Below are 11,958 nucleotides of genomic sequence, written 5' to 3'. Positions count from 1 at the left end.
ATTGATCTTGATGATATGAGTATTACAAGAGTTGATCTACCACGAGATCGTAGAGGCTAAACCCTAGAAGCTAGCCTATGGTATGATTGTTGTTGTCCTACGGACTAAACCCTCTGGTTTATATAGACATCGTAGGGGGCTAGGGTTACACAGAGTCGGTTACAAGGGAGGAGATCTACATATCCGTATTGCCAAGCTTGCCTTCCACGCCAAGGAAAGTCCCATCCGGACATGGGACGAAGTCTTCAATCTTGTATCTTCATAGTCCGGCCAAAGGATATAGTCCGGCTATCCGGGGACCCCCTAATCTAGGACTCTCTCACCCGGGTCTATTTTCCATCATATAAGTTTCCGATCTACAATTCTAGTTTCCTATTTATTTTATTTTGCAATCTTTATTTTCCAATCTATACAACAAAAATACCAAAAATATTTATCTTACTATCTTTATCAGATCTCACTTTTGTGATTGGCCGTGAAGGGATTGACAACCCCTTTATCGTGTTGGTTGCAAGGTTCTTGATTGTTTTTGCAGGTACTAGGTGAGTTGCGTGTTATCTCCTACTGGATTGATACCTTGGTTCTCAAAAACTGAGGGAAATACTTACGCTACTTTGCTGCATCACCCTTTCCTCTTCAAGGGAAAACCAACGCATGCTCAAGAGGTAGCAGCGGTCATGTAATGTCGGTCTGGGCCGCTTCATCCAACAATACCGCCGAATCAAAGTATGACATGCTGGTAAGCAGTATGACTATTATCGCCCACAACCCTTTGTGTTCTACTCGTGCATATAACATCTACACATAGACCTGGCTCGGATGCCACTGTTGGGGAACACAGTATTTCAAAAATTTAGCTACGATCATGCAAGATCTATCTATGTGATGCATAGCAACGAGTGGGGAGAGTGTGTCCACGTACCCTCGTAGACCGAAAGCGGAAGCGTTATGACAACGCGGTTGATGTAGTCGTACATCTTCACAATCCGACCGATCCTAGCACCGAAGGTACACACCTCCGCGATCTGCACACGTTCATCTCGGTGATGTCCCACGAACTCTAGATCCAGCTGAGGTCGAGGGAGAGTTTCGTTAGCACGACGTCGTGATGACGGTGACAATGAAGTTACCGACGCAGGGCTTTGCCTAAGCACTACAACGATATGACCGAGGTGGAAATCTGTGGAGGGAGGCACCGCACACGGCTAAACAATCAACTTGTGTGTCTATGGGGTGCCCCCCTCCCCCGTATATAAAGGAGTGGAGGAGGGGGAGGGCCGGCCTCATGGGGTGCGCCCCAAGGGGGGATTCCTACTCCTACTAGGAGTAGATTTCCCCCCTTTCCTAGTCCAACTAGGAGGGGGAAGGAAGGGGAAGAAGGAGAGAAGGAAAGGGGAGCCGGCCCCCCTCCCCAATTCGGATTGGGCTTCGGGGGGGGGGGGCGCCCCACCACTTGGCCGCCTCCTCCTCTCTTCCACCATGGCCCATGAAGGCCCATTAACCCCTCGGGGGGTTCCGGTAACCCCCCGGTACTCCGGAAAATGCCCGAACTCATCCGAAACCATTTCGGTGTCCAAACATAACCTTCCAATATATCAATCTTCATGTCTCAACCATTTCGAGACTCCTCGTCATGTCTGTGATCACATCCGGGACTCCGAACAACCTTCGGTACATCAAATCACAAAACTCATAATACATATCGTCATCGAACGTTAAGCGTGCGGACCCTATGGGTTCGAGAACTATGTAGACATGACCGAGACTCATCTCCGGTCAATAACCAATAGTGAAACCTGGATGCTCATATGGGTTCCTACATATTCTACGAAGATCTTTATCGGTCAAATCGCATAACAACATATGTTGTTCCCTTTGTCATCGGTATGTTACTTGCCCGAGATTCGATCGTAGGTATCATCATACCTAGTTCAATATCGTTAACGGCAAGTCTCTTTACTTGTTCCATAGTGCATCATCCCGCAACTAACTCATTAGTTACATTGCCTGCAAGGCTTATAGTGATGTGCATTACCGAGAGGGCCCAGAGATACCTCTCCGAGACACGGTGTGACAAATCCTAATCTCGATCTATGCCAACCCAACAAACACCTTCGGAGACACCTGTAGAGCATATTTATAATCACCTAGTTACGTTGTGACGTTTGATAGCACACAAGGTGTTCCTCCGGTATTCGTGAGTTGCATAATCTCATAGTTAGAGGAACATGTATAAGTCATGAAGAAAGCAATAGCAATAAAACTCAACGATCATAATGCTAAGCTAACGAATGGGTCTTGTCCATCACATCATTCTCTAATGATGTGATCTCGTTCATCAAATGACAACACATGTCTATGGTTAGGAAACATAACCATCTTTGATTAACGAGCTAGTCAAGTAGATGCATATTAGGGACACTCTGTTTTGTCTATGTATTCACACATGTACTAAGTTTCCGGTTAATACAATTCTAGCATGAATAATAAACATTTATCATGATATAAGGAAATATAAATAACAACTTTATTATTGCCTCTAGGGCATATTTCCTTCACGCACTTGCTCCCTTGCCCCACGCTCCTCCCCGGAAACAACGGCCCTCGACCCCGAGGGACTGCCGACACCACCGCCTCTGAGGCAGTGGAGAATGTGCCCCCCGCGCCTTCGTGATCATGGGCGGCAACTACTTGGCGGGGCGGTGACGCGGGCCCATTAATGCGGACGTACCGGCTGTGCGCCAGTGGCGATGCGGGCTCATCCTAAGCTCAACCTCCAGGATGCGGCACCCGATCTGGACGTCGCGGTTATGCGGGGTGACGTCGGTTCCTCCTTGACCCACCGGAGTGGGGACTGCAGCTCGCGCTTCATGTGGTGGCGCGACGTGGACGATGGCTCCTCCTTGAATCACGCCGACGATGGTGGCGCCAGGCCCATGTGATGCAGCGAATGCTTCGCCGTGATCTCCATCTGACCGACGAATTCTTCGCCCCTTAGAGTGGCCTCGACGAGATGGTAGGGCCGCTGCTCCGACTGCTGCTGCGTCGTCTGATCCTCCTTGTCGTTGGAGGAGGATGATCTCCTCCTTGCTCGAGGAGCCGGCCGCCGTGGATGCCGAGTGGCATGGAGAGCAAGGGTGGCGGCGCCAAGATGCCCCGATGAAGAATTGCCACCGCCCCGCCTGCGGCGCGAACAACCACGACTTCGACATCGCCGCTGGAGTTTTTAGGGCTCGGAAAGGAGGTGGTCTGATGTGCATCGCCGGCGCGTGGCTTAAATAAGTGCGGTCACAGCCAGGCGAAGGGGCGGTCAACCCGCTTCAAGGCGACATAGCAGCCGGAGTTGGTTTCTTTGGACGTGGCATCCGCATTGAAGCGGTGACACCCGAGAAGTTGCGTTCGTCAGCGTCGCCCTCACGTCTGGTCACGTCAAGCGACATCAATGCCCGCCACTACATGCTCTGGGCTAGCATGATTGCGACGCGACAAGCGGCTCAGGCGTTTGACTGAAAGCGTGGGAGAGGTGGGTGGATTTTTTTGGTGGGCCAACTTAGTCAGACACGGGTGTGGACGCGGTTTGAACGCCCGCAAAGACCCCCCCAGTTTGTCTCCAGTTCGCAGAAAAAACACATCCGGACCGGCCTGCGGATGGCGGACCGATACAACCCCTCGTTGGATGGCAAAACACATCTGGACCGTGTGGTCCGAACGGTTGCTGGCATTTTAAGGGTCCACATTGGAGATGCCCTTATATCCTATACTCTTGTTTTCCTACGATTCATTTATATGATTTTTATAGCAAAATTTTCACTCCACTGCAATGTTGCATGAGAAATCATTTGTTTTTTATGTGCACAATCAAACATAACGATAACGATAAGAACTTTGAAAGTCATCACTGATTGGAAGGGTTTTCAAAGGAATTTTGGACCATTCTAATCCTTAAATTGATTCGTAGGATTATATCAAATTTTTTAGGATTCATTTATACTAATTTTTATAGAAAAAATTTCATCCAGTTCAAAAATTAAGCTAGCCTCTCGCAAAAAAAAAGCGAGCCAAACAACGATAGGTGAATCAGAGAATTGCTGACCAGAAAGTTCTTGGGAAACAGGGGTCCGAACAGCAACAAGAGAGAATGTAATGCAGAAAAAAAGGTTTAAACCACATCGGGTCTCCTTTTCATCAGGGTGTCTTCCTGGTTAGCAAGAAAGATCTCATGTCATGTCATTACCATATCAACAGCTTAAGCTAGCATTTGCTAAAAAGGGGCAGGTTATAGTACATGCTAGCAATACTGTTGAAGTGGTGCATACAAAAACTTCAGAACTGCTACCTATTGGATCAGCAGCAGCAATTGTGGCCATCATTCTCCTTCCCTGGGATACTTTCAGATGCTACTATGTCAACATAAGTGGGTTAAGTGGGTTCTGCATTTAGTTTTTCATTTGCATGTCAAGCACTATGGGAACTTGTAGTTTGTCCGGTCAAAGTTGATGTCCTATCTTCCTCTCGTTCAGCTTTGAGCGCTAAAACAGAGTGCCAGCCAGCCCGCTTGCTTGTTTGGTTCTCTCAATCAGAGCACAAATATTATGAACCACTCTGCAAAATTCATAGCACCAACCTTTCAACTGAACTGGCAATCAATAGCTGATTCTATTATGTCAGATTCAGTTATTTTGCCCCTGCGAGTCCATCCGCCCTGTCTACTTGAACCCAGAAGTACTCAGCAGACAAAACCTGCAAGAGCACAAGGCAAGTAGTTTGTCAAGTTATAAAATTGTCATCTTTGCCCATGGAATGTTCATCCACTGTCATTGTACAACATATATAAGCATCCTCTGTTTCAAGAAGACATGCTTGTTCTGATGCATGTCATATTATTCAGAATTTCAGATAAGGAAAGAAAAGGGGAGATGGGACAATAAAGAACTGGCTGCAACATCCGGTGTAAGCTTTGTACAAGCAACAAGCACTATGGTGGATCTTCACACACACACTTTAAGACTTCTTTTTTTTCTTTGTATTGGTTGGGGTGCGCCTGGCCTGGGCAGTAGTGCAACGCCCAGGCGACACGTGAGAGCCTCACTAGCAAGCTAGTGTGGTGGACCCTCCCCCATAAAAAATAAATTTAATATCATTGTGGGCACATGGCCCACATATCAGATATTAAACTGATAAGAACAGATACTACACTTGATCTTAGCCAAAAGGCCGAGAAAGGTATGCTTCAAAACACTGCCCTGGGTCTTCCTTTATAAACTCTCTGAACCGCTACTCTCTGTTGCACAGGCGAGGTGGTACTAAACCAACAACGGGTCATTACAAACCTAATCCTGTGCGTCCGGGCTATTTCTCCCAGTTTGGACTTGTTGGCCCAGCTAAAGTATAGCAGCCCAGATGCCTCGATAGCCCACTAACGTTGCTTCTTGCTTCATACCCATGGCCTCACGGGTTGCTAAAAAAACCATGGCCTCACAGGAGTAATTTAGCAAAAAAGAAGGAACTACTTTGCTGGCACATGGCAGCTCATCAGAGAATTCATCTTAGCCGGAAGAACAGCGCCGACACAACATCATCTAGGAATTACTAGAACAGAGCTACAACCCACAAAGAAATGTTCAAGTAAAAAAATGTGATGAAAAATGTTCAACTAAATTGATGAGCCCAACTCTGATACGTCTCTAGAAATCAGTCATGGCGCCAATGCAAGTCCTCACAAAGTGGCAATCCATGGTCCACAATGATGCACTGATGAAGCCGGAAGAAGAGATGAAGGTAGAAAACTGCACTTCTTCTTGCCATCAGATTCTGGAAAAAAAGGCACAACAAAAGCGTCTGTCTTGTTTTTGCCACGGCATGCTAGCTGCATTTCACACCATTGATACACCAGGGAGCTGGGACAAAAGCGATTACTGGGGTAAGAACTCCAAAACGGCGACAAAGGGGGGCCTCCTCTTTGTTATGAGCAACCAACCGAAGAATAAGCATCTGGTTTCCATGATAGTTCCATAGGAAAATTATGCAGCCACTCCAGTTTTCGTACATGACGGTACATCAAGATTGCTCATAACATACCTTACCTTAGCCTTTACTCTCGTGTAGGTCATCTCCTTTTTGCAGGTGTACATGTGAAATAAGCACCAGTTTCTTCTGTTTCAAGAAAATATGCTTGTTCTGATGCATGTCATATTATTCAGAATTTCAGATAAGGAAACAAATTGAGACGAGAAAAGAAGAAAGAATTGGCGGCAACACCTGTTGTAAGCTTTGCACAAACAACAAGCACTGTGGTGCATCTTGATCCACAATTTTTTTGTTATACACAACTAAGAAGAAAAGGATTAAATCACACCGGGTCTCCCTTTCATCAGGGTGTTATCTTGGTTAGCAAGAAGGATGTCAGGTCATGTCACTATCATACCAACACCTTAAGCTAGCATTTGTAAAAAAGAAAAACAGGTTATGTGTGCTAGCAGTGCTGTTGAAGTGGTGCTGCATATAGAAATTTCATAACTGTTACGTACCTATTTGATCAGCAGCAGAAATTCTAGCCATCACTTTCTTCTTTGGAGATATTCCCAAATGCTACTGTGTCAACATAAGTGGTTTTAAGTCTTGACTAGATCGAGTCAAGAAAAGTGCAAGCCCTCACTTCTTTGCATTTAACTTCTCATTTCCAACTTCCAAGTCAAAGTTGTTGTTCTATGTTTTTTGTTAGTTGGTGTTGTGCTGTTATATCTTCTGTGGTTATGCGGTCCGGTCGTTCAGCCCGCTTCTTGTTTCTTTCAACCAGAGCACAGATATTATCAAGCAATCTGCATCGATTAACAGTTGAACAACTGGAAAGAAATCATAGTGCAGCCACACACTGCATATACTCAAGAGCGTCATAACTTTTCACCTCGTGTGTTGCCGGGGCGTTGCACTATTGCCCAGGCCTGGAGTAGCTGATTCTATTCTGTCAGATTCAGTTGTTTTGCCCTTGAGAGTCCACACGCTACCCTGTCTACTAGAACCAGAAGTAACAACAGGTTAAGAGCACAGGACATCAACTCTGCTAAGTTATAAAATTGTTATCCTAGAATGTTCCTTGACTATATACCCCTGACATGGTACAACATAAGCATCTGTTTCTTCTGTTTGAAGGAACCATGTTTGATGCATTTCATGTCATTCAGAATTTCAAAGGGAGATGGGACAAGAACAAAGGACTGGCCGCAACATCCGGTGTACACTTATACAAAGCTTCGCACAAACAACAAGCACAGTGGTGGATCTTTTCACTTTTTTTGTTAAGACAAGATTAGGAAAACAATTATTAAGACTAATTTTTGTTTTGTATTGGTTGGGGTGCGCCTGGCCTGGCCAGTAGTGCGACGCCCAGGCGACACAAGAGAGCCCCACTAGCAAGCTAGTGTGGTGGACTCTCCCCCACAAGAAATAAATTTAATATCATTGTGGGCACATGGCCCACATATCAGATATTAAACTGATAAGAACAGATACTACACTTGATCTTAGCCAAAAGGCCGAGAAAGGTATGCTTTGAAACGTTGCCCTGGGTCTCCTTTTATAGCTCTCTTGGCTGACCGTGCTGCTTGCGCGGGCGAGGTGGGACTAAACAAGTTCAGTCATTAGAAAACCTTCCTCTACGTTTCGCTACTGGTGCTGCCGTTTCGGATTTTTGGCCCAACTAAGCGATAGTAGCCCGGATGCCTCAACGGCCCAAAAATGTGACTTACTCATACTCGTGGCCTGATCTGCTCTCTCTCAAATAAAAAACTCATGGCCTGACCCATTTCTGCGCCGCGTGGAACTTGGCAAACGCCGAGCGGTCGAGGGCCAGATGTCACTATCATACCAGCAGCTTAAGCTAGCATTTGTAAAAAAAGGCAGGCAGGTTAAGGGATTGTTGTGCATACAGGAACTTCAAAACTGTCACCTATTTGATCAGCAGTAGCACTTGTTGTCGGTGTCAAAACCGGCGGATCTTGGGTAGGGGGTTCCGAACTGTGCGTCTAGGATCGATGGTAACAGGAGATGGGGGACACAATGTTTACCCAGGTTCGGGCCCTCTCTATGAAGGTAATACCCTACTTCCTGCTTGATTGATCTTGATGAATATGAGTATTACAAGAGTTGATCTACCACGAGATCGTAATGGCTAAAACCCTAGAAGTTTAGCCTGTATGACTATGATTGTATATATCTCTCGATCCGGACTAAGCCCCCCGGTTTATATAGACACCGGAAGGATCTAGGGTTACATCAAGTCGGTTACAGAGAAGGAAATCTTCATATTTGGTCGCCAAGCTTGCCTTCCACGCCAAGGAGAGTCCCATCCAGACACGGGAGAGAGTCTTCGGTCCTGTATCTTCACAACCCATTAGTCCGGCCCATGTCCAACAGGCCGGACGCCCGAGGACCCCTTAGTCCAGGACTCCCTCAGTAGCCCCTGAACCGGGCTTCAATGTCGAGGTGTCCGGGCGCGCAGATTGTCTTCGGCATTGCAAGGCGGGTTCCCCTTTCCGAATACTCCAAGATAGTCTTCGGATGAAATGAATGTGTCCGGATCTGCAACATAGGTACCACACAGACATCCGTAGAGAGTATAATACTTCACGAATCCCATCCGCTGACAACTTTTGGCAAGAGGACATCACGTCTGCCCGGTCATTATTTCGAAACGTTTTCGTCTGCCGTTCCGTGTTTCGAGAGTGGTTTCCACTGGCACGTCTTGTCAAAGCAGAGATCGTGTCCCCTTATTGCGGGATTCTCATCAATACGGGCGTGGGTAATCCAACCGTGCCGTTTGCACAACCCTTGGGAATAGGCGAGCTTTAAGGCGAGTGGGGAGGCGTCTGATATTCACTGCCTTCATAATGGGATAAGGATTCCCTTTCTTCACCCACGCCTTCTCTCTTCCTCTGCCCTTCCGTTCTTGAGCTCCATCGCCCAAGTTCTCATCTTTTCCACCTCAAGCAAGCACTCAACCATGTCCGGATCCGGAGGTCAAGGAAAGTGGATGGCCTCCTCCGTTAAGGAGCAGGACATCGCCGAGCTTCGGGAGGCCGGGTATCTGGCGAGGGAAATCGCCCACCGGCTTCCGGCCAAGGGGCAAGTCGTCCCCACACCGAAGCCCAACGAGAGGGTGGTGTTCCTCCCTCATTTCGTCCGTGGGTTAGGGTTTCCACTCCACCCATTCGTCCGCGGACTGATGTTCTACTACGGGTTAGATTTCCACGATCTAGCTCCGAGCTCTTTTCTCAATATCTCGGCATTCATTGTCGTGTGTGAGGCTTTCCTCCGCATCTAGCCCCACTTCGGACTGTGGCTCAAGATCTTCAACGTGAAGCCGAAGGTGGTGGATGGCCAACATGCGGAGTGCGGAGGAGCCATGGTGAGCAAGATGCCAAATGTCACATGGCCCAAAGGCACGTTTGTGGAGACCGTCAAAGAGTGGCAGAAGCTATGGTTCTATATCACAGAGCCTCGTGACGCCACTTGGGCCGCGACTCCCGAATTCAAGTCCGGAGCTCCGATGCGGCTTACCTCCTGGATAGAGAAGGGCCCAAATTGGTCTTCGTCGGACGAACTGATAGCGCTGCAAACGCGCATCCAGAGCATGGAGGATAAAAATGTCAAGCTCGTCGACGTGATCCAGGTGATGCTGGTTCGCCGGATCCTCCCCTGCCAGAGCCGAACCTGCCCTTTATGGGAATTCGATCCGGCGAAGCACCAAACCCTAGAAAGGCTCTTCGGAACTACTCACGAAGATGCCTGGAAGTTGCTCTTTAAGGGCAATGAGAAGCCGCCAGTCATAGACTCGGACCGCGGGCACGATCTTGCCCACCCTGCTAGTGCGGTAAGACTTTCATGTCTCAAGGCGCATCCTCTACTTGCTTGTTCAAGGAGTATATTAAAACTTTGCCATTTTATTTTTTTCAGGTATGGACAGAGAAAGCGGAGCGGGTTTAGAGTTCGGCTCCGCTGCCCGAAGAGCCAGTCATCCCGCTACTGGCGAAGATGCTGGTTCCAGCGCACTGCAAGGCGCTGGAGAAGAAGGCCAAGAAGAAGGCTAAGGGGCCAAAGGTGTCCCTGACCGCAAGGGCGCTTCGGACGTGACGTCCGAGGATGACGAGGATCACTCCTCCGCCGCCGAAGACGACGACGACGAGGAGGAGGAAAGCAACTCTCCCCCTGATGGGGGAAGGAAGAAGAGGGCGGCCTCCACAAATCTGGAGGCGGAGGCGCCCAAGAGGGGGAAGGGCCCCCTTGCGGATAACCCCGCGTGGGACGTCGACAGTAGCCCAGAGCGACCCCCCCGCAGCAAGCCCCTGGCCGCATCGTAAGCACTAAGACCCGTATACGTCCATGTATCCGGCCTCTCTTCTTCATAGTATTAACATGTTTAGTTACACTGATTGCAGCCCGACCCATGACAGCTCCCCGCGAACCTCATCAGGAGGTTCATTGGATTCAAAGGCGATGGCCAGAGAGTCACCGCCAGCCGCTTACTCTCCCGAGGCCAAGGGCGACAACAAGGTGATGTCCCAAAGGACCTTCTCAGGCTGGGGAGAGGTTCAGGAGGCTGTCGGGGTGGCGCCAGAGGGCGAAGCCTCGGCCGCCGAACAAGTGGGGAAGCAAATCCCCATGGAGACTGGTGATGGGGGCCATGTTCAGTTCGGACCCCAGCCGGAGACGGTTCCGGAGACCTATACGGCTCCGGAATCTGGCGAGCAGCCTCCTTCGAGAGAAGGAGGTGTGCCTATCCCACCGGTGACCTCTGTCCAACCAGAGGCACCGGATAATTTGCTGGAAGCGCTATGAGGCGCTTCCATTGTTGATGAACACCGTATCCTTATGGGTACGGTAATTGAGGGGGTTTAGTCTGTCAAGAGCAGACTGACCGAAGCCTGCAGCCGCCTGCTGACCGGCTTTGAGGTAAGCGATGCAAAATAAAAAGTCCCAATATAGACAGTAGCCCCTGAGACACTGTCCGGTGTTCGCAAAGAAAAAGCCGGACAGAGGATCAATTAAACTTCGCAGGAAGCTAACAAAATATGTCTCATGTGAATGAGCAGGCGTCATTGCCGGCCGCTTCCTCACACACTGATGAAGTCTCCGGACTAAAGCAGAGACTGGAGCGGGCCGAGGGGGAGCTCGGCCGAGCGAGGAAGCAGCTGGAAGACCAGCAAGGTATGTAAATGATTTGTATTGACTGTAGTGTCATGATGTGTGTAGGAGCGACGACCGAGGTCGAGGCCCTTAAAAAGGCCATGGCCGAAGCCGAGGGGAAGGCTGTCAAGGAGCAAGCCGCCCGTAAGAAGCTCAAGGCCAGGCTTAACAAGGTCCAGTAGGAGCTCCAGGATGCTGTGAAAAAAATGTGAGACCTTGGAGTAGCGATGTTTCGGCTCGAGAGACCGAACTCGCCAAGGCTCGCCAAAGCACGAAAGAGGCCCGGGTTGAAGCCCAGGGCGCCCTCCAGGAGATCCAGACAGCCAAGAAGATCGCGGTGGGTAAGGTGTTTATTATGCAAAGCAAGTATGTGAAGAAGAAGTATTTCTTACTAACCCGGATTCGGAGTTCTCCAGGGGTATTTGCGGATCTGCCGCGCAGTGTGTCAGACGCTGCGGAATTCTTTCGAGCCGAAGAAGGGAGCTCAACGGAGAAGCTGTTCTGGACGCAATACCTTGTGCCAGATCATCCGGTGCCCTTCAGCGATCAGCTAAAACAGCTGGCCGAGCTGCACAGGGTGGCCGAACTGGCCATGAAGGATTTGATAATCCGGTTGTGGCCTGCCGAAGCTATACCCAACAGCTACTTTGGACTCATGAAGCGGCCGGTAGATGCTTGTCCTCGGCTGGATATCATCAAGCGGTCGGTGTGCATCGAGGGCGCGCGCATGGCCTTCGCCCGTGTCAAGGTGTGGTGGGCAAAGATGGACGCCGTCAA

The 11,958-nt window shown here is 49.1% G+C and overlaps 2 non-coding genes across 2 annotated transcripts; both read right to left on the bottom strand.

Annotated features, from left to right (window-relative positions):
• Window positions 1-5,030: 5,030 nt before the first annotated feature.
• On the bottom strand, window positions 5,031-5,227 carry LOC123146724 (U2 spliceosomal RNA). The gene has a single exon (XR_006472912.1). It is a non-coding gene; the product is annotated as a U2 spliceosomal RNA (small nuclear RNA).
• Window positions 5,228-7,348: 2,121 nt separating this feature from the next.
• On the bottom strand, window positions 7,349-7,545 carry LOC123146455 (U2 spliceosomal RNA). Its single transcript, XR_006472727.1, has one exon. It is a non-coding gene; the product is annotated as a U2 spliceosomal RNA (small nuclear RNA).
• Window positions 7,546-11,958: the final 4,413 nt, after the last annotated feature.

Source organism: Triticum aestivum, chromosome 6D (assembly GCF_018294505.1).
Source record: "Triticum aestivum cultivar Chinese Spring chromosome 6D, IWGSC CS RefSeq v2.1, whole genome shotgun sequence".
Classification (NCBI taxonomy): domain Eukaryota; kingdom Viridiplantae; phylum Streptophyta; class Magnoliopsida; order Poales; family Poaceae; genus Triticum; species Triticum aestivum.
This window is presented reverse-complemented; position numbering and strand designations above follow the sequence as displayed.